The sequence below is a fragment of the Macaca thibetana genome, chromosome 11, assembly GCF_024542745.1.
Source record: "Macaca thibetana thibetana isolate TM-01 chromosome 11, ASM2454274v1, whole genome shotgun sequence".
In the NCBI taxonomy this organism is placed as follows: Eukaryota; Metazoa; Chordata; class Mammalia; order Primates; family Cercopithecidae; genus Macaca; species Macaca thibetana.
In genome coordinates this window covers 45,744,995-45,771,949 of record NC_065588.1, presented here as the reverse complement: position 1 = coordinate 45,771,949, position 26,955 = coordinate 45,744,995, and the positions used below count along the sequence as shown (strand labels likewise).

The 26,955-nt window shown below is 41.8% G+C and overlaps 3 protein-coding genes and 1 long non-coding RNA gene across 7 annotated transcripts in view; 2 read left to right on the top strand and 2 right to left on the bottom strand.

Annotated features, from left to right (window-relative positions):
- Positions 1-26,955, top strand: part of LOC126930835 (tubulin alpha-1A chain) — a 421,509-nt gene that overhangs the window by 185,251 nt on the left and 209,303 nt on the right. The window lies entirely within an intron of this gene.
- The window catches only part of LOC126930849 (uncharacterized), a 252,338-nt gene that overhangs the window by 123,322 nt on the left and 102,061 nt on the right, over positions 1-26,955 (bottom strand). The gene's annotated exons all lie outside the window — the stretch shown is intronic.
- The window catches only part of SPATS2 (spermatogenesis associated serine rich 2), a 168,827-nt gene that overhangs the window by 123,322 nt on the left and 18,550 nt on the right, over positions 1-26,955 (bottom strand). The window lies entirely within an intron of this gene.
- The window catches only part of LOC126930834 (tubulin alpha-1B chain), a 284,282-nt gene continuing 267,118 nt past the window's right edge, over positions 9,792-26,955 (top strand). The window contains exon 1 of the mRNA XM_050748366.1: positions 9,792-9,801. The gene's annotated coding sequence lies outside the window, so the exon portion shown is untranslated. The remainder of the gene's footprint in view (positions 9,802-26,955) is intronic.

Genomic DNA, 26,955 nt, shown 5'->3' with positions numbered 1-26,955 from the left:
TAGTCAAGCCCAAACATCAGAACCATAAAAAATAAAATGGAATTTTGTTTTACACTGTTAAATTCGGGATGTGTTACACATCAATAGATAACCAAAACAGATTTTGGTACAGGGAGTAGATTTTTTTGTTCTGCCATTAAAAAAAAAAAAAAAGTAAAATGTTCGGTCTTAACACTGAGCAGCAAAGGAAAGCAAAAAGGGCCTTGAGAGTGTAAGCCAAGGCCTGCAGGGTCTTGAGAAAAATGTTGTTAACAAAGGCCTCAAGGAGGCTGTCGTAAAGACTTAAAACAGAGATCAGCAAATTACAGTCTGTAGGTGAAATTCAACCTGCCGCCTGTTTTTGTAAATAAAGTTTTATTGGAACACAGCCATAGCTATTAGTTTACATATTGTCTAAGTATGCCAAAGATCGTATGGCCCAAAAAGCCTAAAATATTTACTATCTGGCCCTTTACAGAAAAAGGTTGCAGGCCCTTGGCTTAAAAGTAATGCAAAAAGTGTTATCGGAAGCTGAAGAATTTTATTGGGTAACCACAGAAAAAGTTTAGCAAAGCTGTCATCTGCAGTAATGTGGAAAACAAAAAATATAATTAATGACTGATAAACTGGATAAGGAGATTTCCAGGTAAAATATCAAGTATTGGAGCCGGGCGCGGTGGCTCAAGCCTGTAATCCCAGCACTTTGGGAGGCCGAGACGGGTGGATCATGAGGTCAGATCGAGACCATCTTGGCTAACACAGTGAAACCCTGTCTACTAAAAAATACAAAAAACTAGCCAGGTGAGGTTGCGGGCGCCTGTAGTCCCAGCTACCCGGGAGGCTGAGGCAGGAGAATGGCGTAAACCCGGGAGGCGGAGCTTGCAGTGAGCTGAGATCCGGCCACTGCACTCCAGCCTGGGCGACAGAGCAAGACTCCATCTCAAAAAAAAAAAAATCAAGTATCAACTGGTTTCTTTTAGCTGTGTATCAGAAAGTGCAGATAGAGAGAGAGAAGCTCAAGAAGAAATTACACAATTTCCAAGCAGAATATAGAAGAAATATAAGGAGCCAAGAGTTGCTAGGTCCAAAAATTAAACTGTTTCTTATTCGCAGCCTTCCCATATAGCAAACATTTCTCAAATTAAGAAATGCCCCATACCAGGCATCGTGGCTCACGCCTGTAATCCCAGCAATTTGGGAGGCTGAGGCGGGTGGATCACCTGAGGTCAGGAGTTTGAGACCAGCCTGACCAATATGGTGAAACCCCATCTCTACTAAAAATACAAAATTAGCCTGTAATCCCAGCACTTTGGGAGGCTGAGGTGGGCAGATCAGGAGGTCAGGAGTTCAAGACCAGCCTGGCCAAGATGGTGAAACGCCATCTCCACTAAAAAAATACAAAAATTAGTTGGGCAGTGTGGCACGTGCCTCTACTCAGGAGGCTGAGGCAGGAGAATCACTTGAATCCAGGAGATGGAAGTTGTAGTGAGCCGAGATCGCGTCACTGCACTCCAGCCTGGGTAACATGAGTGAAATTCTGCCTCAAAAAAAAAAAGAAAAAGAAAGAAATGCTCCCTGGGCTAGGAACAGTGACTCATGTCTAAAATCCCAGCACTTTGCAGGGCCAAGGTAGGAGGATCGCTTGAGGCCAGGAGTTCAAGACCAGCCTGGGCAACATAGTGAGACTCTGTCTCTACCAAAAATTTAAAAATTAGCCAGGCATGTGCCTACAGTCCTAGCTACTCAGGAGGCTGAGGTGGGAGGGTCACTTGAGCTAAGAAGTTCAAGGTTGCAGTGAGCTATGATCACACCACCGCACTCCAGCCTTTGAGACAGAGGAAGACCCCATCTCAAAAAAAAAAGGAAAAAAAAAAAAAGCCTTCTGGGCAAAGATCAAATCCAAAGCAGACCAGGGAAAATTGGCATTAAGATTAAAACTTTATTTAGACCAAGAGTCAGCAAACATTTTCTGCAAAGGGCCAGATAAATATTTTAGGCTTAGGGCCATATACAGACAGTCTCTATTGAACTTTTTTTTTTTAAACCCTTTGAAAATGTAAAAACAAGTCTTAGTTCGATGGCCTTTGTTTGCCTACTTCTAGTTCAGAAGTCAAAGACATTTAAGGTGGTACCTCATAGACTGTTTCAAACCAAAGGCCTTCTAAGAATTCTAAAGGTGTTGTCCCACAAAAGCCATAGAGGAAACCTAAGTTCTACATGTTCTATCAATGTGTAAGTGTGGCTTTTATCTAATACATTAAAACTCCCTTCCCATAAGAGTCACAGAAAATCTACTAAGTTTTAAAGAGAATTTTATGTTCAGAAACACTGTCATCTTGGACTAAAAGAGACAGAGACCATACAAAATGAAAAGAGGCTTCTGGACACCCAAACTTCTATGTGCAGGAAAGAAGCCAAGAAAAGTACTCTATTTCAACACAGTACATTTTATGGAAAAGGAAGAATTCAAAAGGCAGACCAGAGCTATGGAGGATCATTTCTAGGCAGTAGGGCTGATCCCTCCAATAATGTTACGGAACTGGTAATACATACCTGGTTGGATTTCAGAATTGCTGTGGACCCATGACTGTGTTCCTCCCATTTTTCTGTGTTTTTAAACAGGAGTGAATATAGTGGTTATCTTCTGCTTGTCCAGTGTTGCATATTGGGTAGGCTGGGAATGCAGGGGAGATTCCCTGTCTGTTTAGTTCACAGGTCTTCAGAGTGAAAGCAATGGTACTCAAGGAACTACACCCAAGGAACCATATCTGAGTAGCCTTATTTACACCTGGATCTGATTTAGATAGCAAGATCCTGGACCTCAAACCTGAGACTAATGCTGAAGTATATTAGGTGAGATTCTGGGGGCCTTGAGAAGGGGTGAGTGTATTCTGCAAGTGGGAAGAATGAAAATAATTTGTGACCAAAGAGCACACTGAGGTATCCTTGGAATATGACATGTTGGCAAGATAGGGTGGCTCACACCTATAATCCCAGCACTTTCAGAGGCTGAGGCAGGAGGATCACTTGAGCCCAGGAGTTCCAGGCCAGCCTGAGCTACACAGCAAGACCCTGTCTCTATGAAAAATAAATAAACAAACAAATAAATAAAATTAAAATTAAAAAGTTACAGTAGTCTGGCTACCATAAAATCCCTATGCTGAAGTGACTACATGAAAATACAGAGAGATGTCCAACGGGCCCTAGTTGTTCCATCCCCTGCCTATTTGAACTTCCCTGCTCCTGTCAGATATGTAAGTACAGAAGGAAGCCATCAAGGTATCTCTAGGCTCAATCACCATCTGATTACAACTGCATGACAGAATTTGAACAAGAACCACTTAGCTGAGCCCAGTCAACCTCCAAAACCATGAGGGTTTTGTGCACTAAGTTTGGAGTTATTTTGTTCCTTAGTATTAGATAACTGTAACAACATGCCTGGAGATGCCAGCCTGAGACTCTGGAAGTTCAAACTTAGCCTGCCTTTCTATATTACCAATCAATTAACATCAAATACTAGCTTTATGCTTACTCAGTTCCTTCTTTCCCCAGATGAAATGTTTGATTTGACCATGGCAAAAGATATTTTTATAATTGGTTTAACATTTATTCAATTACGATGTAACAAAATTATTAGAAATTTCAAGATTTATGCCAATCTAAATGTTATTTGAATCTAACTTTAAATATTATTATCTAACTTCAAATATTATTTGAATTTTTTTTTTTTTTAGAATGAGGGTCTCACTCTGTTGCCCAGACTTAGTACAGTGTGTTGTGATCATGGCTCACTGAAGTCTCAAACTCCTGGCTTCAAGCGATTCTTCTACCTCAGCCTCCCAAAGTGCTGGGATTACAGCCATGAGCCACCATGCCCAGCCTGAAACAACTTCTAATTATTTACACACACACACAATCAATGGTTTACTGCCTTCTAACATTTATTTTATAATTATTTTTTACATTATTAGATAATTTGACCTGGCACAGTAGCTCGCGCCTGTAATCCCAGCACTTTAGGAGGCCAAGGCAGGCCAATCAACTGAGGTCAAGAATCAGGAGTTCAAGACCAGCCTGGCCAACATGGTGAAACCCATCTCTACTAAAAACACAAAAATTAGCTGGGCGTGGTGGTGCATACCTATAATCCCAGCTACTCGGGAGCCTGAGGCAGAAGAATCGCTTGAACCCAGGAGGCAGAGGTTGCAGCGAGTCAAGACGGCGCCACTGCACTCCAATCTGGGCAACAGAGAGGGACTCCATCTCAAAAATAAAATAAAAATTATTAGGTAATTTGAGACTGATGGTCATGCTACCTCCTCTGCAATATAACACTAATTTATAGTGTTTTAAAATGCAGTTGTATCTGCAGAACTAAAATAATCATCACTAACATATAATAACCACTATTTCTAAGGCCTCATCATCTTTAAATGCTGTAAGTTTGGAGAAAATAAACCTTTTGCATGTGAAGATGTACAATTCAAAGTGTTTTAGATCACTGGCAGGGAATTTAATGTTCTAGCTCTCTTAGAAGAAAAAAATGGAATTTGATTTTTACATATTATAAACATGGTTAAGCCCAACTTCTGTAGAGAAACTAAAACAGCTGAGCCAAGAACTAATTGGCCCCAGCAGAATGGCAGAAGGTACGGTGAAAGAATAGCAAGGAGGCCTGAGGTCAAGGTAACTTACCTCTGAAATAATAATTACTTTCTCCATTGTGTGAGCGCTTCCAACTAGACACATCCTAAATTATTTAGCAGTGGTTTAATTAACCTTTTTTCACTTTTTCCTAGACTGTCAAATGTTTGATTTTTTTAAGCAAGTACCAAGAGGAAAAAAAACATAATCATAATTAGTTTGAGAAGAAATTTTAAAGAATAAAGTATGTATTCTGCTTTAGATATGATTCTTTGAATACTGAATCATGCAGATACCCAAGTCTACTCTATGAAGAAAACTATTTTAATAAGCTTTTCTTTTTTTTTTTTTTTTTTTAGGGACCAAAAATATTTATTTACTCATGGTAGATATGGCACATGCTTCATTTCACATTTCAGTAAAGTATCTTCTCATAGTCTCAGTAAAACATGCATATTCATCAAGATAAGCTAGTATTTGAGTTATGGAGGCTTGGAAGTCCAAGTTGAGCGGCACATCTGGTAGGAGCCTTCTTGCTGGTGTGTTCTCTTTGATGTTTCCTGAGATGACCAAGGGCATTACATGGCAAGAGGACTGAGTATGCTAACATCAATAAACTTCTCTATTACTACATTAGATTGGTAGCTAACAGGAAAGAGAAGGTCAGCATGCAAACATCTATTTAACCCATAATGTGGCTGATTTTAAATATCAGTATGGGCTCTGGGTCCTGATAGCAGAGTCATCCCATCTAAGGGGAGAGAAAATGTTCTCGCTTGCTCGTAGGGCAAAAGTTTAGTCCCTATACAAATTTTGAAATAAGTAAATGTCACCTCCCACAGAGAACCCACAACTACCTAATTCCTCCTTCCTCATTCAAAAGTCCTTTGATAAAACTAAAAGTGTCAGGAACACACTAAAACTCACTGAACTCAGTCACATTAAAGAATGGATATTTGACAGCACCTAACCCTCCCATGAGAGAAAAGATTAGAAACTACATATAACATAGTGGAGAAAATGCTGGTTTAAAAAAAAAAAAAATCCTTTTAAGCTCTACATCAAAGAGATATGGGTGTTTTGCTTACCACTATATTCCCCAGCATCTAATAGAGGAATAAATATATCAGTGAGCACTCAAAACTTTGCATAAATGAATAGATGGTCTGCTTTTATCTCTTATGTAAGAAACTTGCACTTAGTTAGAGTCTATCAGTAACTAGCTATGTAACTTTGGACAAGTTTCTTGATTTCTCAAGCTTTATTTTCCATTATACAACACAAAATGAGGTCAGGTAGGAGTTAGGGAAAAAGATTAGATGGTAAGTATGCTGAGGGCGAGGATCCTCTCTGTCTTACTCATTCTGCATCCCAGTGCCTAACAAAGTGGCTAGGGTATATTCAACTTTTTTTCAGATACATGGTGTGCAGCCATCAAACATGTATTGAACAGGCTGGGCGCAGTGGCTCACACCTGTAATCCCAGAACTTTGGGAGGCCGAGGTGGGTGGATCACTTGAGGTCAGGAGTTCAAGACCAGCATGGCCAACATGGTGAAACCCCATCTCTACTAAAAATACAAAAATTAGCCAGGTGTGCTGGCACACGCCTGTAATCCCAGCTACTCGGGAGGCTGAGGCAGGAGAATTGCTTGAGCCCGGGAGGCAGAAGCTGCAGTGAGCCAAGACTGCGCCATTGCACTCCAGCCTGGGCTACAGAGTGGGACTCCATCTCAAAAACAGCAACAACAACAACGACAAAATCAATAAAAAAAAAACACGTATTGAACAAAACTTATTCCAGCCCTGATTCTACAATTCTTCACCATTTGCTTAAATTGTATTCGTTTTCTATATACACAGTATATACTTCAACAAGAAGATTTAAGATTTCTTCTCTACATTCAACTCAGCTATCAGTAAAGGTCTTTTAAAATTAAGATACGGCCGGGCCTGGTGGCTCACGCCTGTAATCCTACCACTTAGGGAGGCCAAGGAAGGTGGATCACTTGATGTCAGGAGTTCAAGAGCAGCTTGGCCAACAGGGTCAAACCCCATGTCTACTAAAAATACAAAAATTAGCCAGGTGTCATGGAGCATGCCTGTAATCCCAACTACTAGGGAAGTTGAGGCAGGAGAATCACTTGAACCTAGGAGGCAGAAGTTGCAGTTAGCCAACACTGCGCCACTGCACTCCAGCCTGGGCAACATGGAGAAGACTCCATCTCAAAAAAAAAAAAAAAGTCTGGGCACAGTGGCTCACACCTGTAATTCCAGCACTTTGGGAGGCCGAGGCGGTCAGGAGATTGAGAACATCCTGGCTAACACAGTGAAACCCCATCTCTACTAAAAATACAAAAAATTAGCCAGGCATGGTGGCGGGCACCTGTAGTCCCAGCTACTAGGAGGCTGAGGCAGGAGAATGGCATGAACCCGGGAGGCAGAGTTTGCAGTGTGCTGAGATCGCGCCACTGTACTCCAGCCTGGGTAACAGAGCAAGACTCCATCTCAAAAAAATAAAAAATAAAAAATAACTAAAATACTTCCAACATATTCTCCACCTTTCCACTTTGCATGATGGTGATACTATTTATCCTCTAAATGCACTTTTAAAAAGATAAGATTTGGATAGAGACAGGATGCCAGAAGCAGCACCATTTCCCAGATTCTTCACAGCTGGTTTTCTGCCGTTTGATTCTATGAGGCTGCCTGAAACACTATTAGAAGTACCTGAAATACCAGGTTAATTCATCTGTAATCCAAAAATGTATTCCAAGGTCAAATGTACTATTAATATTATTATTCCATCTGTCCAACCTTTAGCATAGTTGATTGAAACCTGTATGCATTTATTTAGGTTCATGATTTTCACAGGATGCAACCAGCAAATACCATTTATTAATTATTTAGGATACCTTCTGTAGCATTATTACAGAAAATAACATGTAAAAGAATCTTGTGCCTTTAGAATACTATCATCTCTTGGCCGGGCGCGGTGGCTCACACCTGTAATCCCAGGACTTTGGAAAGCTGAGGCGGGTGGATCACCTGAGGTCAGTAGTTCGAGACCAGCCTGGCCAACATGGCGATACCCCATCTCTACTAAAAATACAAAAATTAGCTGGGCCTGGTGTTGCGTGCCTATAGTCTTGGCTACTCAGGAGGCTGAGGCAGGAGAATCACTTGAAGCCAGGAGGCGGAGGTTGCAGTGAGCCAAGATTGCACCACTGCATTCCAGCTTGAGCGACAGAGCAAGACTCCATCTCAAAAAAAAAAAAAAAAAAAGGCCAGGCGCAGTGGCTCACACCTGTAATCTCAGCACTTTGGGAGGCCAAGACAGGCAAATCACTTGAGCTCAGGATTTCGAGACTAGCCTGGCCAACATGGCAAAACCCTTTCTCTACTAAAAATACAAAAATTAGCTAGGCATGGTGGTAGGTGCCTGTAATCCCAGCTACTCAGGAGGCTGCGGGAGGAGAATCACTGGAGCCCAGGAGGTGGAGGCTGCAGCGAGCCGAGATTGCAACACTGCACTCCAGTCTGGGTGACAAGAGTGAGACTCTGTCTCAAAAAAAAAAAAAAAAGGAATACTATCATCTCCAAATTAGGTGTGGCCTTAGAAAAGCTGGCATATCTCTGCTATCAGGCAGTAATGACTAATACATTCAAGAACCTCAGCTTGCACAAAGTATTACGGCTGACATATTCCCAAATTATCCTTGATTTTAAAGTCTAATAACAAGTAACTTTTTAGATATTAACTCATATAGCATTTTACAGTCTGTAACCTACCATTTAACACTGACTTTGTTTTCATTCAATCAATCGTCTGCTATGTGTCAAACATGCTGCTAGCCAAGGAGCCCACAAACTCTGTCAAGGGCCACACAACAAATATTTTAGGCTTTGCTGGCCATACAGTCTGTCACAGTACTCAACTCTGCTGTTGCAATGCAAAAGCTGTACTGACAATATGTTAATGAATGAGCATGGCTGTGTCCTAATTAAACTTTATTTACAAAAAGAGGCAGCAGGCCATTTTTGGCTTGGCAACCCCTGTCTTAGCCTATGGGGAGATAGCAATAAAACATTTTTTAATTAAAATTTGAATAAATAAAATACACACAGAGCCTATCAGATCTAGATAAGTGCTACAGAGAAAATGAAGCAGGGTAAAGGTGATATAGAGCCAGGGCCTCACCAATATGGTGACATTTGAGCCCAACCGCTGAAGTAAGGAAGAGGAAAAGCCATACTACCTGCATGGGAAAAGCATTCTAGGAGAGGCAACAGCAAGCACAAATGTTCTGAAGAAGAAACAACCTGGCATCTTAAAAAAACAGCAAGGATGTCACTGTGGCTAAAAGAACATGAGCAGTGGAGAGTCACAGGAAATCAGGCCAGAGGAGTAAACTGAAGTCAGACTTTGTACAACCTTTCAGTCCACTGTCACAACTTTGGCTTTTACTCTAAAATGGAAAACCACTGGAAGATCTTGAGCGAAGAAGTGACAACCTCATTTGACTTCATTTTAAGGGGATCATTCTGGAGGTCTGTTGAGAAAAGACTGCACAAAGACAAGGACAGAAAGAGAAAGAACTCAATCAGAAGACTAATGCAACAATCCAGGAAAGAGAGGACAGCAGTTTGAATCTGAGTGGTAGTAGCAGAGAGGGTGGTAAGGTTCAGTATGTATTCTCAAAGTAAAACAAGATGAAATGTGATATGTACAGGGAGAGAGGCATCAAGGATGATTCCAAGGTTTTTGTCGCAAGTAACTGGAAGGATAGTCTATTTACTGAAATGGAGATGACCATGAAAGAGGCATGGGGATTCACATGAAGTTTGAGATGCCTATTATATCCACGATTAGACATGCACATAGAGATGTTAAGTGGCCAGTGGGATATACAAGTTTGGTGTTAATATTATTTTACATTATCACTGTTCCCAGTATATGTTTGCTCTCTCCAACTGTGTTATAAAATCCTTAAGAACAAGAACACCTCACTTTCACTTTATTCACAGGTGATAGTATCAAGACTAATTCTTACTTTTTTTTTTTAACCAAATCTGCCTTGATCTTGGAACTCTTACTTTATACACAATTTTGATAGAGTTATAATTCTAGTTCCTGAATCCACCAAAAGATAGAAGTAGCAAATTTAAAATGGGGGGGGGGGGGGGGGGGGAAGCAGCTATCACTGACAGCTGACAAAGGAATACACAGAAAAGAAAGCATAAAAAGCTGACAAAAACTAGGCTGGGTGCGGTGGCTCACACCTGTAATCTCAGCACTTTGGAAGGCCAAGGTGGGAGGATAGCTTGAAGCCAGGAATTCAAAATCAGAGTAGGCACCATAGTGAGACTCCATCTCTACAAAGACTAAAAAAAAATTAGTCAGGTGTGGTGGTGCACACCTACAGTCCCAGCTACTTGGGAGGCTGAAGTGGGAGGTTTACTTGAGCTTGGGAGGTCAAGGCTACAGTGAGCTGTGATTGCACTGCTGCACTCCAGCCTAGATGACAGAGCAAGAGACCCTGTCTTAAAAAAAAAAAAAAAAAAAAAAGTTGACAAAAACTAGAAAGATCTAGCATTCCAAGATTATTATTTACTATAGGTATTACACAAACAACTGTACATATATGTCAGTATCCTCCCGAATTCAAGCAATCCTCCTGCCTCAGCCTCCCAAGTAGCTGGGATTACCAGCATGCACCACCATGACCAGCTAATTTTTGTATTTTTAGTATAGACAGGGTTTCACCATGTTGGCCAGGCTGGTCTTGAACTCCTGACCTCAAGTGGTCCACCTGCCTTGGCCTCCCAAACCAAAGGCATTGTTCTGACAGCACAAAATTTTTCCAAATATCTTTAGTTACATTTAATGTAATTTTCAAATGTCATATTTTAAAGTATTGTTATTTAAAATGGAAGAAATTGTATGCAAAAGAGTAAATGTCAATTACCTGAAAAATTTATATATGTGTTATCCTCACAGGTTTGTTAGAAGGTAGATGAAATTATATACATGAAAGTTGTCTAATAAACATTTACTTGGACTCATCCTGTACTAAAAATGGTAGCTGTTTAAGAAAAAGCAAGCTATCATTCAAGCTCAAGTCTCTCCTTTTTTTGAGACAGTCTCACTCTCTCATCCAGGCTGGGGTGCAGTGGTGCAATCTCAGCTCACTGCAACCTCGGCTCACTGCAACCTCTACCTCCCGAGTTCAAGTGATTCTCCTGCCTCAGCCTCCCAAGTAGCTGGGATTACAGGCATGGGTCACCATGCCCAGCTAATTTTTGTATTTTTAGTAGAGACAGGGTTTTGCCACGTCGGCCAGGCTGGTCTGGAACTCCTGAACTCAGGCGATCCACCCGGCTCAGCCTCCCAAAGTGCTGGGAATTCAAGCGTGAGCCACGGCGCCCAGCCCAAGCTCAAGTCTCTTCTTGAGAGATGGACATATGAACAATTATAACACAATGTCATCAGTAAAATGAATACAGATGTTGAATTCAGACATCTGGGTTTAAATTTTGAAACTGTGTCAAAATTTAAGTGCGTAATTTTAGGCATGTTACCAACATCTCTGGACAATTATTAAAAAGATTATATATAAACATGTAAAGCATCTAGCACATAGGAAATGAATGGTAGCTAATGATAATCCTCATACAGATACGATACAATGAAATAATAATGATGGGTTAAACCAGGTGCCATCACACTTTTTCTGTAAAGAGCAAGATACCAAATATTTTAGGCTTTGCAAGCCATACAATCTGTATTGCAACCACTCAAACCTGCTGCTGCAGTGTGAAAGCAGCCATAGACAATACAAAAAAAAAAAAAAAAGAAAAAAAATGAGCATGGCTGTGTTCCAACACAAGTATTTTTCAGGGACACTGATACTTGAATTTAATATAATTTTCATGTGTCACAAAATATTCTTCTTTTTATTCTTTCAACCACTTAAAAGTATAAGAACCATTCTTAGCTTGCAGGCCATACAACGACAGGCAGCAGGCCAGATCTGACCTGTCCGTGAACAGTAGTTTACCAACCCCTGGTATATAGGAATGCTGGGGATGAAGACAGTGATCAGAACAGATGACTCTGTTCTCTGTTCCCCTGTGAAAATAAAGTTTGGCAGTTGGAGGGGCAAAGACAGCATACATTTGGCTGCTTGACACGTAACTATTCTCCCCATTCTCTTTGACGGGCTAATTTCTGCTCATCTTTCAAGTCTCTATATAAACGTGACTACTCTAAGCAGGGCACAGTGGCTCACGCTTATAATCCCAGCACTTTGGGAAACCAAGGAAGGAGGATCACCTGAGGCCAGGAGCTGGAGATCAGATTAGGCAACATAGCAAGACCCTGTCTCTACAAAAAATTAGCTGGACATGGTGGCATGCACCTGTGGTCCCAGCTACTTGGGAGACTGAGGCGGGAGGATCACTTCAGCCCAGGAGTTCAAGGCTGCAGTGAGCTAAGATCACACAACTACACCCCAGTCTAGGCAACAGAGCAAGATCTTATCTCTTAAAAAAACCAAAAAAATTTTTTTTAAGTCACTAACTCCAGAACCTGCACTCTTCCCCTCCCTACCCCATTTAAGACTAATCTGATGCTTTCACTAGAGGCTTCCAAAGGACGCTGACAATTTCTATCATAGCATTCACCACATTAAATTGTAATTTCTGGTTTAATTGTCTTCCCTGCAAGATTGTAAATCCATGTAAGCAGGAACTTGTCTCTTGCTCAACATTATACCCCTAGCATCTAGCCCAGTGCCTGGCACACAGCAGGCGCTAGTAAATATCCACTGGAACGAATGAATCTAGCAAAAGTCAAGTCTCACATCCAGCAACAGCTCTTTCTGGAACCTGTCAGGACACAGATCCTTAGGCAGGTTCCCTATTTCCAAACAGTACTTTACTCTCCCCTTCCAGAACACAGGTCAAACTTCCCTCTTCTAACTCTCTCTTTTTCTTTGGCCAGATTTAAGGAATCTAAAGCTAATTCTCTTTGAAACTTCTTCCCTCCCTTCCCTTTCCAACCCTTGAGCTGAGGCCCCCAATTCCTTACTGTAATCTTGCTGTCATTTCCCCAGCACCCAGTTTCCAGGATATTTAAGAATAGGGTACTACGGGCAGGAAACAACAGGGAATAGAAAATCAATAAGCCATAACAGAGAATTCCAGTTTTGTTTGTGTGTGTGTGTGTGTGTGTGTGTGTGTGTGTGTATGTGTAGACAGTGGCATGATCTTGGCTCACTGCAACCTCCGCCTCCCTGATTCAAGGGATTCTCATACCTCAGCCTCCCGAGCAATTGGGACTACAAGCACCCGCCACCACGCCCGGCTAACTCTTGTATTTTTAGTAGAGGCGAGATTTCACCATGTTGTCCAGGCTGGTCTCGAACTCCTGACCTCAGGTGATCCGCCCACCTCGGCCTCCCAAAATGCTGGGATTACAGGCGTGAGCCACCATGCCCAGCAAGAATTCCAGTTTTTGAATCACTGAAATAACAGCTTTTTACTTTTGACCACTTTGGCCCCAGGAGTAAATAAGAAGTAACAGAGCTCCAGCTCCTCCGCTTTTCCCTACACCTGCACTGCCAGAAGTAAAGGGAACTTCCACTCTGCAGCTTCTTCACTACCTCTGTCCTTCATGTGCTTACACTACAATTTGCCTTGAGACATCAGGACTAATGTCATCATGATGTGTCCCTCTTTACATCACTCACCACAAAACTCCCAGGACTCTAAGGTCATTCTGAATCCTCAAACTTTCACCCCCTCTAACGACGGGCCTCCCCTTTCTGCACTCCTCCTCAATTCCCAAAATCTTTGCACCATATCACCTGGAACACATCAACTAAATCCCCTGTATCTTAAACCTCTTGTCTAAATGATCCCTTCACCATTTTGCTCTAAATGAAATCTAATTGCTCTAAAGCCACTGTTCTCTCTACAGTCCTATCCGTAGTGTTTTCTCTCTCACACCCTAATACCAGAGGGCCTAGGGGTTAGAAGAGGTAAGGTTATTTACCTTGTACCTAGGTTCTGTTTCCAGATTATTCCCCCTTCCTTCCTGAAAAAAGCCTCCTGTCAAACCATATCACCACTACCCCCTTCTTCTTTACATTCATCTGGATATGCCTAGGTCACTTCTCAAGCCTTAAGCCTTGAAGACTTCAGTTCCTGGCTCACTGGGCTATCATTATTCCAGGAGATTTCAATGTTCACGTAGGTGACTGTTCTGATGCTCAGACCTCTCAGTTCCTTTACCATCTCTCCTGCGACAATCTTGTCCTTTACCCTACTTTCCACTCACTCCCACAGTCAATATCCTAGACCTTGTCATTACAATAATTAGAGCCCCCCACAATCTCCACTTCAGCTGCTCTACTCTCCAATCACCATTCTGTATCTTTTCAGATTGCTCCCTCTAGCACCCTAACTCCAACAATCCTTTGACTCCACCAGGATTTACAAGCCATTGATCCCATTCCCCTCTTACATCCTCATTTTCCTCCTAAGCGTCAAGTTCAAAGTCCATCACTATTATCATTCCCTTGTATACACCTCAAGTCTCATGACCCCTACTCTCATTTCATCATACCTGCCTGGCGAAACACCAACCCTGATTAAATACAACCCCTGTCAAGAAAAACGAAACCATTTAGGACATTCAGGAGGCAACTGGAAATTAGAAAACTAATAGCTGGGCATGGTGGTGCATGCCTATACTCCCAGCTACTTGGGAGACTGAGGAAGAAGGATCAACTGAGCCCAAGAGGTCAAGGCTGTGGTGAGCCATGTTTGCACCACTGCACTCCAGCCTGGGCAACAGAGTGAGACCCTGTCAGTCAATCAATCAATCAATCAATCAATAAAACAAAAACTAGGCCAAGCAGGTGGATCATTTGAGGTCAGGAGTTTAAGACTAGCTTGGCCAACATGGCAAAACCCCGTCTCTACTAAAAATACAAAAAAATTAGCCGGGCAGTGTGGTACATGGCTGTAATCCCAGCTACTCAGGAGGCTGAGGCAGAAGAATCGCTTGAGTCTGGGAGGCAGAGGTTGCAGTGAGCTGACATCGCACCACTGCACTCCAGTCTGGGTGACAGAGTAAGACCCTGTCTGAAAAATAAATTAAATTTTAAAATAAAAACTAAAAAAGAAAAGAAAAAGAAACTAACAGGATATTTGATATCAAGGAATTGTTAAATCTTTTAGTATGGTAATGGTACTTTTTGGTAAGAGTCCATCTCTTTTAGAGAAACATGAAATATTTAAGCACAAAATATGATGTTTGGGATTGCTTCAAAATAATATGGGAAGGTAGAAATGGTTGAGGGTACAAATAAAACAAGATTAGCAGTGAGTAAATGTTTGTTGAAACTGGGTGATGAGTACATGAGGGCTCTATTTACTTTTGTATGTTTAAAATCTTCCTGAATAATATGTTAAAAACAAAAAGCTGTCCATCTACTCTATGCCTACACCATGTAGGTAAATGTGGCTTTAAAAAGGAAAAAAAGAGCCAGATGCAGTGGCTCGTGCCTGTAATCCCAGCACTGTGGGAGGCAGAGGCAGGAGGATTACGTGAGCCCAGTAGTTTGAGACTAGCCTGGTCAACGTAGGGAGACCTTGTCTCTACAAAAAATTTTAAACTTAGCCAGGCATGGCGGTACTTGGCTGTAGTTCCAGCTACTTGGGAGGGTCAGACAGGAGGATAGCTTTATCCTAGGAGTTTGAGACCAGCCTGGGCAACATAGTAAGACCTTGTCTCTACAAAAAAAAAAAAAAAAAATCAAAAAATTAGTGATACATGCCTGTGGTCCCAGCTACTTGGGAGGCTGAGGTGGGAGAATCGCTTCAGCCTGGGAGGTTGAAGGATGCAGTGAGCTATGCACCACAGTACTCAAGCCTGGCTGACAAAGCAAGATCCTACCTCAAAATTAAAATGAAATAATAAAAATAAATACATTCATACTAAACAGTTCTCACATAAAATTCACAACAGCTAACTTCAAATCTCCTAGCTCAGCATGACAATCAAAACTTTTGCCTTATCCATTCATTCTCCCACTCCTCTATTTGGTACATTTTATGCCATTTTCTCTTTCCTCAAGCTATCAATGAACACTTTCTCGCCCATGCTCACTCCTAGCTGCTGTCCTTCCTTCCAGTTGCTCAGTGAAAGAAGGCGGCCCACCATTTGCCCTGTGCTCTCTCCTGTTATTCACTGTAGATGAACTGACTGCTCTTACCTACAGCCAACTCCTCCACTTGAACGCTAGACTCCAAACCCTATTGCCAAGTCATTCCCCCTTCTCCCTCCTGCATCAGCAATATTTCCCTCTCTACTGGTGCATTCTCATCAGCACTGTAGAAACACACTCTTAATTATCTCATTGAAAAAGATAAGCCATAACCCCAGTTTCCTCTCCAGCTACTTACCCATTTCTCTGCTCTCCTTGACAGCAACACTCCAAGAAGCTGTAACTGTCTCCAATTCCCGTCTTCCCATTCTCTCTCAAAATCACCCCAAGAGGCTTTTGCTTCCTGACTAACCTACCAAAGCCTCTCCTGTCAAGATCAGCAAACAACTTCCAAATTACTAAATCTGATGGTCAATTTTTAGTCATCTTACTTAGATATCTGCAACATCTAGTATACCATGTATATTCTTATTTTGTCTAAACATTCCCCTCTCCAGAATATAAACTCAAAGAAGACAGAGAAGGTCTGTTTTGTTCACAGTTTATCTCAAGCAATAAGAACAGTGCCTGGTACATGGTACCATATTTTTTTCATATTTTAACATCTCTGAAAACCAAGCACAATTAATGACATCGTATAATTGCTATTTGTTTCTTTCAAGCACCTGAGGCACTACCAATCTGAAACAACTTTTAATTAGAATCTCTGCTTAAATTTTGTTGTACCACATAGGGAGTGTGAATTCAGACCTAGAACCAGTTTAAATTCCCATGAAAGTTTTTAGCCCTCCTACATACCATCAAAGTTGAGACACAAGCTGCCTTGCTATGCCTTTCTGTAAGGTAGGTTTACATCTCATTTCCATTCTCATGTAGTTTCCCAGCTTTATGCATGGCCCTTAATAGACTGTCCATCTTGGGCTCATTTCCCTTTTCTAGTAGTACATCAAGTAATGGTGTGTCTTATAACTGATGAAATTAGAAATAGCAATATAAGCATGTTATTACAGAAATGGAGGTAACAAAAATACAAACTAAAAAAGCTAAAAGTGCTTCTGAGAAAAGGGAAATAAAGGGGGGTGCTGCTTTTTTAAAACAAGCTTTACAAAACTATTTGATTCTATAAACCATATTCACATATAACTTTGATGAAAATGAACCCTGAAAACCAAAGGAAAAAAAAGAATTATATGCTCTTTGAGAAAAAAATTAGAAAAAAAGACACTAAGACGTATGTGGACATGGGGGAAATGCAGGGGTCAGAAGGTGAGAAGCCCTTGAGTCTGGCAAAGGCAAAATAAAGAGGAAGGACAAAAACAAAAGGAAGAAAAATCTAGGGCAGCTTTGCAAGTACTGGAGACAAGGCATGCTAAAACAGCCTAAGATAGAAAAAGTCAAAATTGTCAGGCTGTTTTCATTGAAATTGTAGGAAATAATACAGAAATAGACCTTTTCAACCGAGCTCCCTATTACCTAATGTACATCTCCACCTGGATATCCCACAGGAGACTCAAACTGAACATGTTCCTAGTAAAAGAGCTATTTAACTCAAATCATTTTCTGGAAAACATGGGGGTGGGTGGGATTTCTATATTTACATATAAAGGATTAAGTGTGTGAGGGGAAAAAAAAGAATATCCATAATCCAAGTAAATATACCATCAATTAAATTTTCCATATTTCTCATGTTTAAAAATTTAACACATCTCAACTAAGTTCATCCACTCCCAAGCCTGTCCTTCTTCCTACAGTGCCCATGTGGGTGGCACTACTTAGTCTCCCAGACAAGAAACCCAGAAAGTGACACACGTTCTTCCCCTTATTCTCCCATCTTCATCCAATCCAATCCTGCCTATTTCTAAATTCTCTTGAATTTATCTTTTCCATTCCACCTTCCTTCTATTAGGACTTCAATCTTCCCTGGAGTACACCAATATTCTGTAACGTTCCAACCAGTCTCCACATAGCTGCTGAGGGGATCCTTCTACATTGAATGTAAGCCTGTTCATGGCATTCTCCTGCTTAAAACCCCCTTATCTAAAGTTCAAATTCAAGCTTCTTAGCATTACAAATAAAATTCTTTATGAACTGGCCCTAGTCTGGCCCCCATCCTCATTTAAAATTACTTATTCATTCATTCATTCAGTCGGCCATCAAATTTTTTTTTTTTTTTTTATGAGACAGAGTCTCCCTCTGTCTCCCAGGCTGGAGTGCAGTGGCTTGATCTCACTGCAATCTGCACCTCCCTGGCCCAAACAATCCTCATACCTCAGCCTCCTGAGTAGCTGGGACCACAGGCTCACACCACTAATATTTGTATTTTTTGTAGAGATGGGGTTTTGCCATGTTGCCCAGGCTGGTCTCAAATTCCTGAGCTCAAATGATCTGCCCACCTCGGCCTCCCAAAGTGCTGGGACTCCAGATGTGGGCCATCATGCTCGGCCAATTTATCCTTTTTTTTTTTTTTTTTTTGAGACAGAGTCTTGCTCTGTCGCCCAGGCTGGAGTGCAGTGGCCAGATCTCAGCTCACTGCAAGCTCCGCCTGCCGGGTTTATGCCATTCTCCTGCCTCAGCCTCCCGCGTAGCTGGGACTACAGGCGCCCACCACCGCGCCCGGCTAGTTTTTTGTATTTTTTAGTAGAGACGGGGTTTCACCAGGTTAGCCAGGATGGTCTCGATCTCGATCTCCTGACTTCATGATCCGCCCATCTCGGCCTCCCAAAGTGCTGGGATTATAGGCTTGAGCCACCGCGCCTGGCCCCCTTTTTTTTTTTTTTTTTTTTAAGAGCTAGGAGTCAGGCCGGGCGCGGTGGCTCAAGCCTGTAATCCCAGCACTTTGGGAGGCCGAGACGGGCGGATCACGAGGTCAGGAGATCGAGACCATCCTGGCTAATATGGTGAAACCCCGTCTCTACTAAAAATACAAAAAACTAGCCGGGCGAGGTGGTGGGCGCCTGTAGTCCCAGCTACTCGGGAGGCTGAGGCAGGAGAATGGCGTAAACCCGGGAGGCAGAGCTTGCAGTGAGCTGAGATCCGGCCACTGCACTCCAGCCTGGGCGACAAAGCGAGACTCCGTCTCAAAAAAAAAAAAAAAAAAAAAAAAAAAAAAAAGAGCTAGGAGTCTCACTCTGCCACTCAAGCTGGAATGCAATGACATCATCATAGCTCACTGAAGCCTCAAACTCCTGGGCTCAAGTGGTCTTCCCACGCCAGCCTTCCAAGTAGTTAAGACAACAGGCACGCACTACCATACCCAGCTAGCTTTTTTTATTTTTTGTAGAGATAGGGTCTTGTTATGTTACCCAGGTTGGTCTCAAACTCCTGGCCTTAAGGGATCCTCCCATCTTAGCCTCCCAAAGCTGTGGCATTACAGGAGTGAGCCACAGCATCCAGCCGGCCAGTAAATATTTATTGAGCGCTTATAATATGCCAGGTTCTATATTAGGCACTGGGGAATATACTATGAGCAAAACGGAAATGTCTTGCACTCTCCTAGCTTACAGTCTAATGGAGGAAACTGCTCAAATACATGCACCCACTCAACATCATTTTAATACCTACTTGTATAAGCACTCTTCTCAGGACAGGAAATACAGTGACAAGCAAGACAAAGTTCCTACCCTCAGACAGTTTACATTCTAATAAAAAACTATGATACATGCCATGAAAATAAAGTTTAGGATGCGGTGATATCCACAGGGAGAGAGAAACCTGAAACGAAGTGAGGAGTCAGCAAAGACTTCTCTCAGGAAGTGATAACTGAGGTCAGAGCCTAAAAATGAGAAGGTAATGACAAGGGAAGGGGTGGTGGCAGTGAAGAACATTCCAGACAGAGGGAATAGCAAGTACAAAGGCCCTGAAGTGAGTGGGAACACCAGACATTAGGGAAATAAATGGCCAGAGTAACCAGAGGGTAGGAATGGTGCCAGATGAAGCTAACAACATAGGCACTAAAATGTAAATAAAATAAATGATCACTGTGTTGGGAATGGATTATTAGGGGTACAAGAGTGGAATCAGAGAAGCTCATTTAAAAGGCTATTACAGAGCTGAAGTCCAGAGTGGAAGCCAAATGATACACACGAATACCTGAATCAGACAGATGCCTAAAGGGCTAGGAGTTACAGAAGAGTTTAGGCCACAGGCCATGTACTCAGCCCAAAACAAGATGGAACTGAGCATAAATTAAGAAACAAAAAGGACTGCTCCATCCATGAAATGAGAAGTAGAAACAGCTCACTAGCTAGGAGAAGAGAAAGTCTTGCATTTGGGACTAGGAATGGAAAAAGTTACCTGGAAGAAACTGGATCCTAGTCCTGTACCATTCACAGATGTGAGATCTAAATTCATACTACACATGTGGTAGAGGGACCCAAGCTGACACTTTATCATAAATAAGATTCAGAACTAAAGAATGAAATAGTACCACAGTAGAAGCAAAGGAGAAACTATGCAGTAGGGAAGCTTCCACAATCTGAGGTACATAGGACTCAAGTTCAGAGTTAAAGAAAATACACACACATACACAGACAGACAAACAAACCTCCCATGAGGAAATCAGCAATGAAAGACAGCACCCCAAGAAAAAGAATACGATGAAGACAAGGAGATGCTAAAACCCTTGTACAGTGTTGATGGGAACGTAAAACGGTGTAGTTGCTATGGAAAATGTATGACATGATCCGCTAATCTCACTTCTGGATATTTATCCAAAAGAACTGAAATCAGGATCTTGAGGGACACATGTTTACTGTAGCATTATTCACAATGGCCAAGATGTAGAAACAACCTAAATGTACATCAACGGATGAATTAACAATAAAATGTAGTATACACATACAATGGAACATTATTAAGCCTTTAAAAAGGAAATCTTGCCACATGTGACAACATGGATGAACCATGAAGCATTATGCTAAGTGAAAGAAGCCAGTCACAGGACAAATAATACATGATACCACTTACAGAGGTATATAAAATACTCAAACACACAGATGCAGAAAGTAGCATGGTAGTTGCCAGGGGCTGGGGAGAGGGGGAAACGAAGAGTTGCTATTCAGCAAGCTGATTAAGTTCTACAGGTCTGCTGTAAAAGATTGTCCTTATAGTTAATATTACAGTATGTACAACAAAAGATTTGTTAGAAGGGTAGATTTCACGTGAAGTATTCTTACCACCAAAAAAAAGTAAAATAACAATCTGGGTCAGGCATAGTGGCTCATACCTGTAATCCCAGCACTTTGGGAGGCTGAGGCGGGTGTATCACCTGAGGTCAGGAGTTCAAGACCAGCCTGATCAACATGATGAAACCCCGTCTCTAATAAAAATACAAAAAAATTAGCTGGGCATGGCGACAGGCGCCTTAATCCCAGCTACTTGGGAGGCTGAGGCAGGAGAATTGCTTGAACCAGGGAGGAGGAGGTTGCGGTGAGCCAAGATCATGACATTGCATTCCATCCACTCTATCTCAAAAAAAAAAAAAATCTGAAAAACAAGGTTGTAGTGTCTCTAAGATAGGAACAACACAAGGATATTTACTTTCACTGCTTCTCTTCAACATTGTATTGGAGGTTCCAGCCAGAGCAATCAGGCAAAAAAAAGAAAAGAAGGCTGGGCACAGTAGCTCACGCCTATAATCCCAGCACTTTGGGAGGCCAAGACAGGAGTGTTGAGACTAGCCTGAGGAACACAGTAAGACTCCATCTCTGTAAATAAAAAATATTTTAAATTTAAAAATTTTTAAATTAAGAAGTAAAAGGAATCCAGATTAAAAAGAAAAAGAAGTAAAACTGTCCCTTTTTTTTTTTTTTTGGCCCGAGACAGAGTCTCGCTCTATCACCTGGGCTGGAGTACGGTGGTGCAATCTTGGCTCACTGCAACCTCCACCTCCCAAGTTCAAGGGATTCTCCTGCCTCAGCCTCCTGAGCAGCTGGGATTACAGGCCTCTGCCACCAAACCCAGCTAATTTTTTTTTTTTTTTTTATTTTTAGTAGAGACAGGGTTTCACCATGTTGGCCAGGCTGGTTTCGAACTCCTGACCTCAGGTGATCCGCCCGCCTCAGCCTCCCAAACTGCTGGGATTACAGGTGTGAGGCACCGCACCCGGCCTTAAAGTTGTCTTTATTCATAGATGACATGATCATCTGTGAAAAAACTATCTGATGAAATCTAAAAAATAATAGTAAATGAGTTTAGCAAGGTTGCAGAATATAATGTCAATATAGAAAAATCTATTGTATTTTTTTTTTTTTTTTTTGAGACAGAGTCTTGCTCTCTAGCCCAGGCTGCAGTGCAGTGGTGCGATCTCGGCTCACTGCAAGCTCCGCCTCCCGGGTTCACGCCATTCTCCTGCCTCAGCCTCCCGAGTAGCTGGGACTACAGGCGCCCACCACTGCGCCCAGCTAATTTTTTTTGTATTTTTAGTAGAGACGGGGTTTCACCATGGTCTCGATCTCCTGACCTCGTGATCCACCCGCCTCGGCCTCCCAAAGTGCTGGGATTATAGGCGTAAGCCACCGCGCCCGGCCTGTATTTTTATTTTATTTTATTTTATTTTATTTTATTTATTTATTTTTTTTTTTTTTGAGACGGAGTCTTGCTCTGTCACCCAGGCTGGAGTGCAGTGGCCGGATCTCAGCTCACTGCAAGCTCCTCCTCTCAGGTTCACGCCATTCTCCTGCCTCAGCCTCCCCAGTAGCTGGGACTACAGGCACCCGCCACTTCGCCCGGCTAGTTTTTTGTATTTTTTTAGTAGAGACGGGGTTTCACCGTGTTAGCCAGGATGGTCTCGATCTCCTGACCTCATGATCCGCCCGTCTCGGCCTCCCAAAGTGCTGGGATTACAGGCTTGAGCCACCGCGCCCGGCCCCGGCCTGTATTTTTATATACTAGCAACAAACAATCACCAATGAAAACTACAAATACAAAGCACCAAATATAAAATCTGTAAAGATAAATCTGAAAAAAAAAAAAAAAAAAGATGTGAAAGATCTGAACACTGAAGACTACACATCATGGAGAGAGATTAAAGACCTAAATAAAAGGAGTTATATATCTACCTGTTCACAGGTTAGAAGACTCAATATTGTCAGCATGCCAATTCTCCCCAAACTGATTCAATAGATTTAATGCAATCTCAATCAAAATCCCAGAAGACTTTTTGCAGAATCCAGCAAACTAGTTCTCTATTTTTTTTTTTTTTTTTTTGGAGACAAAGTCTTGCTCTGTCCCCCAGACAGGAGTGTAGTGGCTTGATCTCAGCTCAATGCAACCTCTGCCTCCTAAACTCAAGTGATCCATCCCACCTCAGCCTCCCGAGTAGCCGCGACTGCAGGTGCACATCATGAAGCTGGGCTAATTTTTGTATTTTTGGTAAAGACAGGGTTTCGCCATGTTGCCCAGGCAACATGGGCTCAAGCAATCTGCCCACTACAGCCTCCCAAAGTGCTGGGATTACAGGGGTGGGCCACTATGCCCAGTCCAGCAAACTAGTTCTAAAATCCATATGAAAATGCAAAAGTCTTGGAATAGCAAAAAAGACTTTGAAAAACAAGTTGGAGGGCTGGCCAGAGCAGTGGCTCATGCCTGTAATCTGAGACAGTAACATCACTTGAGGCAGGAAGATCACCTGAGTGCAGGATTTCAACACCACCAGCCTGGGCAACATAGGGAGACCCTGTCTCTACAAAAATAAACATAAAAATAGCGGGGAACAGTGGCCTGCTATTGAAAGGAAATAAACAGATGAGCCTCAGTTTTCTTGTCGCATAAAACAGGAAAGCTATCAAAGACTACTGGGGTCACATCAAAAAGACAAAGGAGCCAAATTAAATGGGTTCCCACTGAACTACGATGAGACAATATGAACATCAATAAGAATAATGTCTATGGTGCCTGAAATATATTAAATACATAAATATCCATTAATTTATAATCACACTCTGAAACAAACAAAACACATTAGTCACTTTTGGAGGTTAGTGGGGCACTAAGTCATTTCATTATTCTAAATACAAAGATAAATAATTCTGCCTTTCCTGTACAAACCATATTTCAAAGTAATCAAAAAGTTAATGAAGGAAAAAGTCTTTATAGAAAAATTCTACCTAATAAATACAGAATAATAAAATTGGAAAAAAAATCCCTATTTTGTATGCCTTAAAATAAGAATGGATCTAGTCAACAATCATCAATGGCTGCTAAAATCACTGGATGAAAGGCTGATGGAGAACTTTTAGAAAAGGATGGATAATGTTGACAATACTCATCAAAAGTAGTGAGTGGGAAGAATAGAGGAAACTAAGAATGGAAAAAATGTTAATAATCACTGAAGCTAGACGAGTCTACATGAGAGTCAATTATATTATTCTTTCCATTTTTATTGTTGAAAATGTCCACAATTAAAAAAAAAGATATGAAGCCAATTGGCATAATTAAGATGAGACAAAGCACTGTGACTACACAGATGTTACTATATTACTCTCTTTTTTTTTTTTTTTGGACAGAGTTTCACAGTTTTGCGCAGGCTGGAGTGGTGAAGTGGCGTGATCTCTGCTCACCACAACCTCCGCCCCCTAGGTTCAAGCAATTCTCCTGCCTCAGCCTCCCAAGTAGCTGGGATTTCAGGCGCCTGCCACCACACCTGGCTAATTTTTGTATTTTTAGTAAAGACGGGGTTTCACCATGTTGGCCAGGCTGGTCTCAAACTCCTGACCTCAGGTGATCCACCCACCTCAGCCTCCGAAAGTGCTGGGATTACAGGCGTGAGCCACCATGCCCGCCCTACTCTCTATTTTTATCTGTGGATTTGAAATATATATACACATTTTTTTTTTTTTTTGAGACAGAGTCTCACTCTATTGCCCAGGCTGGAGTGCAGTGGCATGATCTCGGCTCACCGCAACCTCCACCTCCTGGGTTCAAGTAATTCTCCTGCCTCAGCCTCCTGAGTAGCTGGGAGTACACGCCCCCACCACCACGCCCAGCTAATTTTTGTATTTTTAGTAGAGACGGGGTTTCGCCATGTTGGCCAGGCTGGTCTCGAACTCCTAACCTCAGGTGATCCACCTGCCTCCACCTCCCAAAGTGCTGGGATTACAGGTGTGAGCCACCAACCCCAGCCTTAAATATTTCACAGTAAGCATGGTTTAAGGTGGAACTAAACTACCAAAAAATTAAGTAAGATTGAAGCATACAGAAGGAATATAACTTAAAGCATTCGTTTTTTTAATCACTCATCTTTAATAATAAAATAGGTTCCTATGCAGTACCTACCTCAGACATAAACTTAAGGTTCTGTTTAACAACAACCAAAAATAATAATAATAATAATAACAGTATGGAAAAGTGTCACTAAATAACATCAAGACCTTAAATATCATGATCTTATATTCATATCCAAGCAAAAAGACCAAGAATAAGTTAAACCAACTTGTTTACAAAAATAGTTATTTATCAAGTAATCTTTTACAGTAGAGCTGCCTCAATTAACTGCCTCAGACTTAATCTCAATTGTGTAGTTTATTTCCTTTCTTTCTTACCAGGGATAAAGTATCTGAATGAATGTGTCATTAAATAAGGGATATTTTCCCAAAAACAATAAAAAAGTTTAAAAATAAAAACTGTCATTTATAAAATACCAAATAAGGCCTCTGACTGAGAAAAGAAATCTATGTAATGTTTGGGCCATTAGCCCTTTTCTATTCAATCAGTCTCATCCAACTCACTCAGCCCAAACTTAAGATAGAAAAATTCTGGCCGGGCAGGGTGGCTCACACATGTAATCTCAGCACTTTGGGAGGCCGAGGTGGGTGGATCACGAGGTCAGGAGATCAAGACCATCCTGGCTAACACGGTGAAACCTCGTCTCTACTAAAAAAAATACAAAAAAATTAGCCGGGTGTGATGGCGGGCTCCTGTAGTCCCAGTTGCTCAGGAGGCTGAGTCAGGAGAATGAATGATGCGAACCAGGGAGGCGGAGCTTGCAGTGAGCCGAGATCCCGCCACTGCATTCCAGCCTGGGCGACAGAGCGAGACTCCGTCTCTTAAATAAATAAAATAAATAAATAAATAAATAAAAAGAAAAATTCTGAAGTGTAAAGTGGTTTTGAATTTTACCAGTATATGAAATTATACATAAAAATTACTATATAAAGTAATATTTAACAAATTATATACTCAAAGTAGAATTTTCTGTCTTTAATATGTATTCAATATAAATGCATATGATATATTTCATCATGTTTGACACTCTTCTTTTATCCCTTTTTACTACAATGACCATGACATAAGAAAATTTACGTTTCAACTGATGTTAAAGCACATTTCCGGCCGGGCGCGGTGGCTCAAGCCTGTAATCCCAGCACTTTGGGAGGCCGAGACGGGCGGATCATGAGGTCAGGAGATCGAGACCATCCTGGCTAACACGGTGAAACCCATCTCTACTAAAAATACAAGAAAATTAGCCGGGCGAGGTGGCGGGCGCCTGTAGTCCCAGCTACTCGGGAGGCTGAGGCAGGAGAATGGCTTGAACCCGGGGGAGCGGAGCTTGCAGTGAGCCGAGATCGCGCCACTGCACTCCAGCCTGGGGCACAGAGCAAGACTCCGCGTCAAAAAAAAAAAAAAAAAAAAAAAAAAAAAAAAAAAAAAAAAAAAAAAAGCACATTTCTATAACTGGTGGCTTTTTAAAAATTTACATACTATATATTTGACTTTTTTTTTTTTAATGTATATATTTTTTGAGACAGAGTCTAGCCCTGTTGCCCAGGCTGGAGTGCAATGGCACAATCTCGGCTCACTGCAACCTCCGCCTCCCGGGTTCAAGTGATGCTCCTGCCGCATCCTCCTGAGTAGCTGGGATTACAGGCACGCGCCTCCACACCCCACTAATTTTTGTATTTTTAGTAGAGCCGGGGTTTCACCACGTTGGCCAGGCTGGTCTCAAACTCCTGACCTCATGAGCCACCCACCTCAGCCTCCCAAAGTGCTGGGATTACAGGAGTGAGCCACCGCGCCCAGCATATTTGACATTTTAAAAGACAACAGAAAACAAATACTTCTAAATCCACAGATTACCCCACCTCTATCCCCACTTTCAG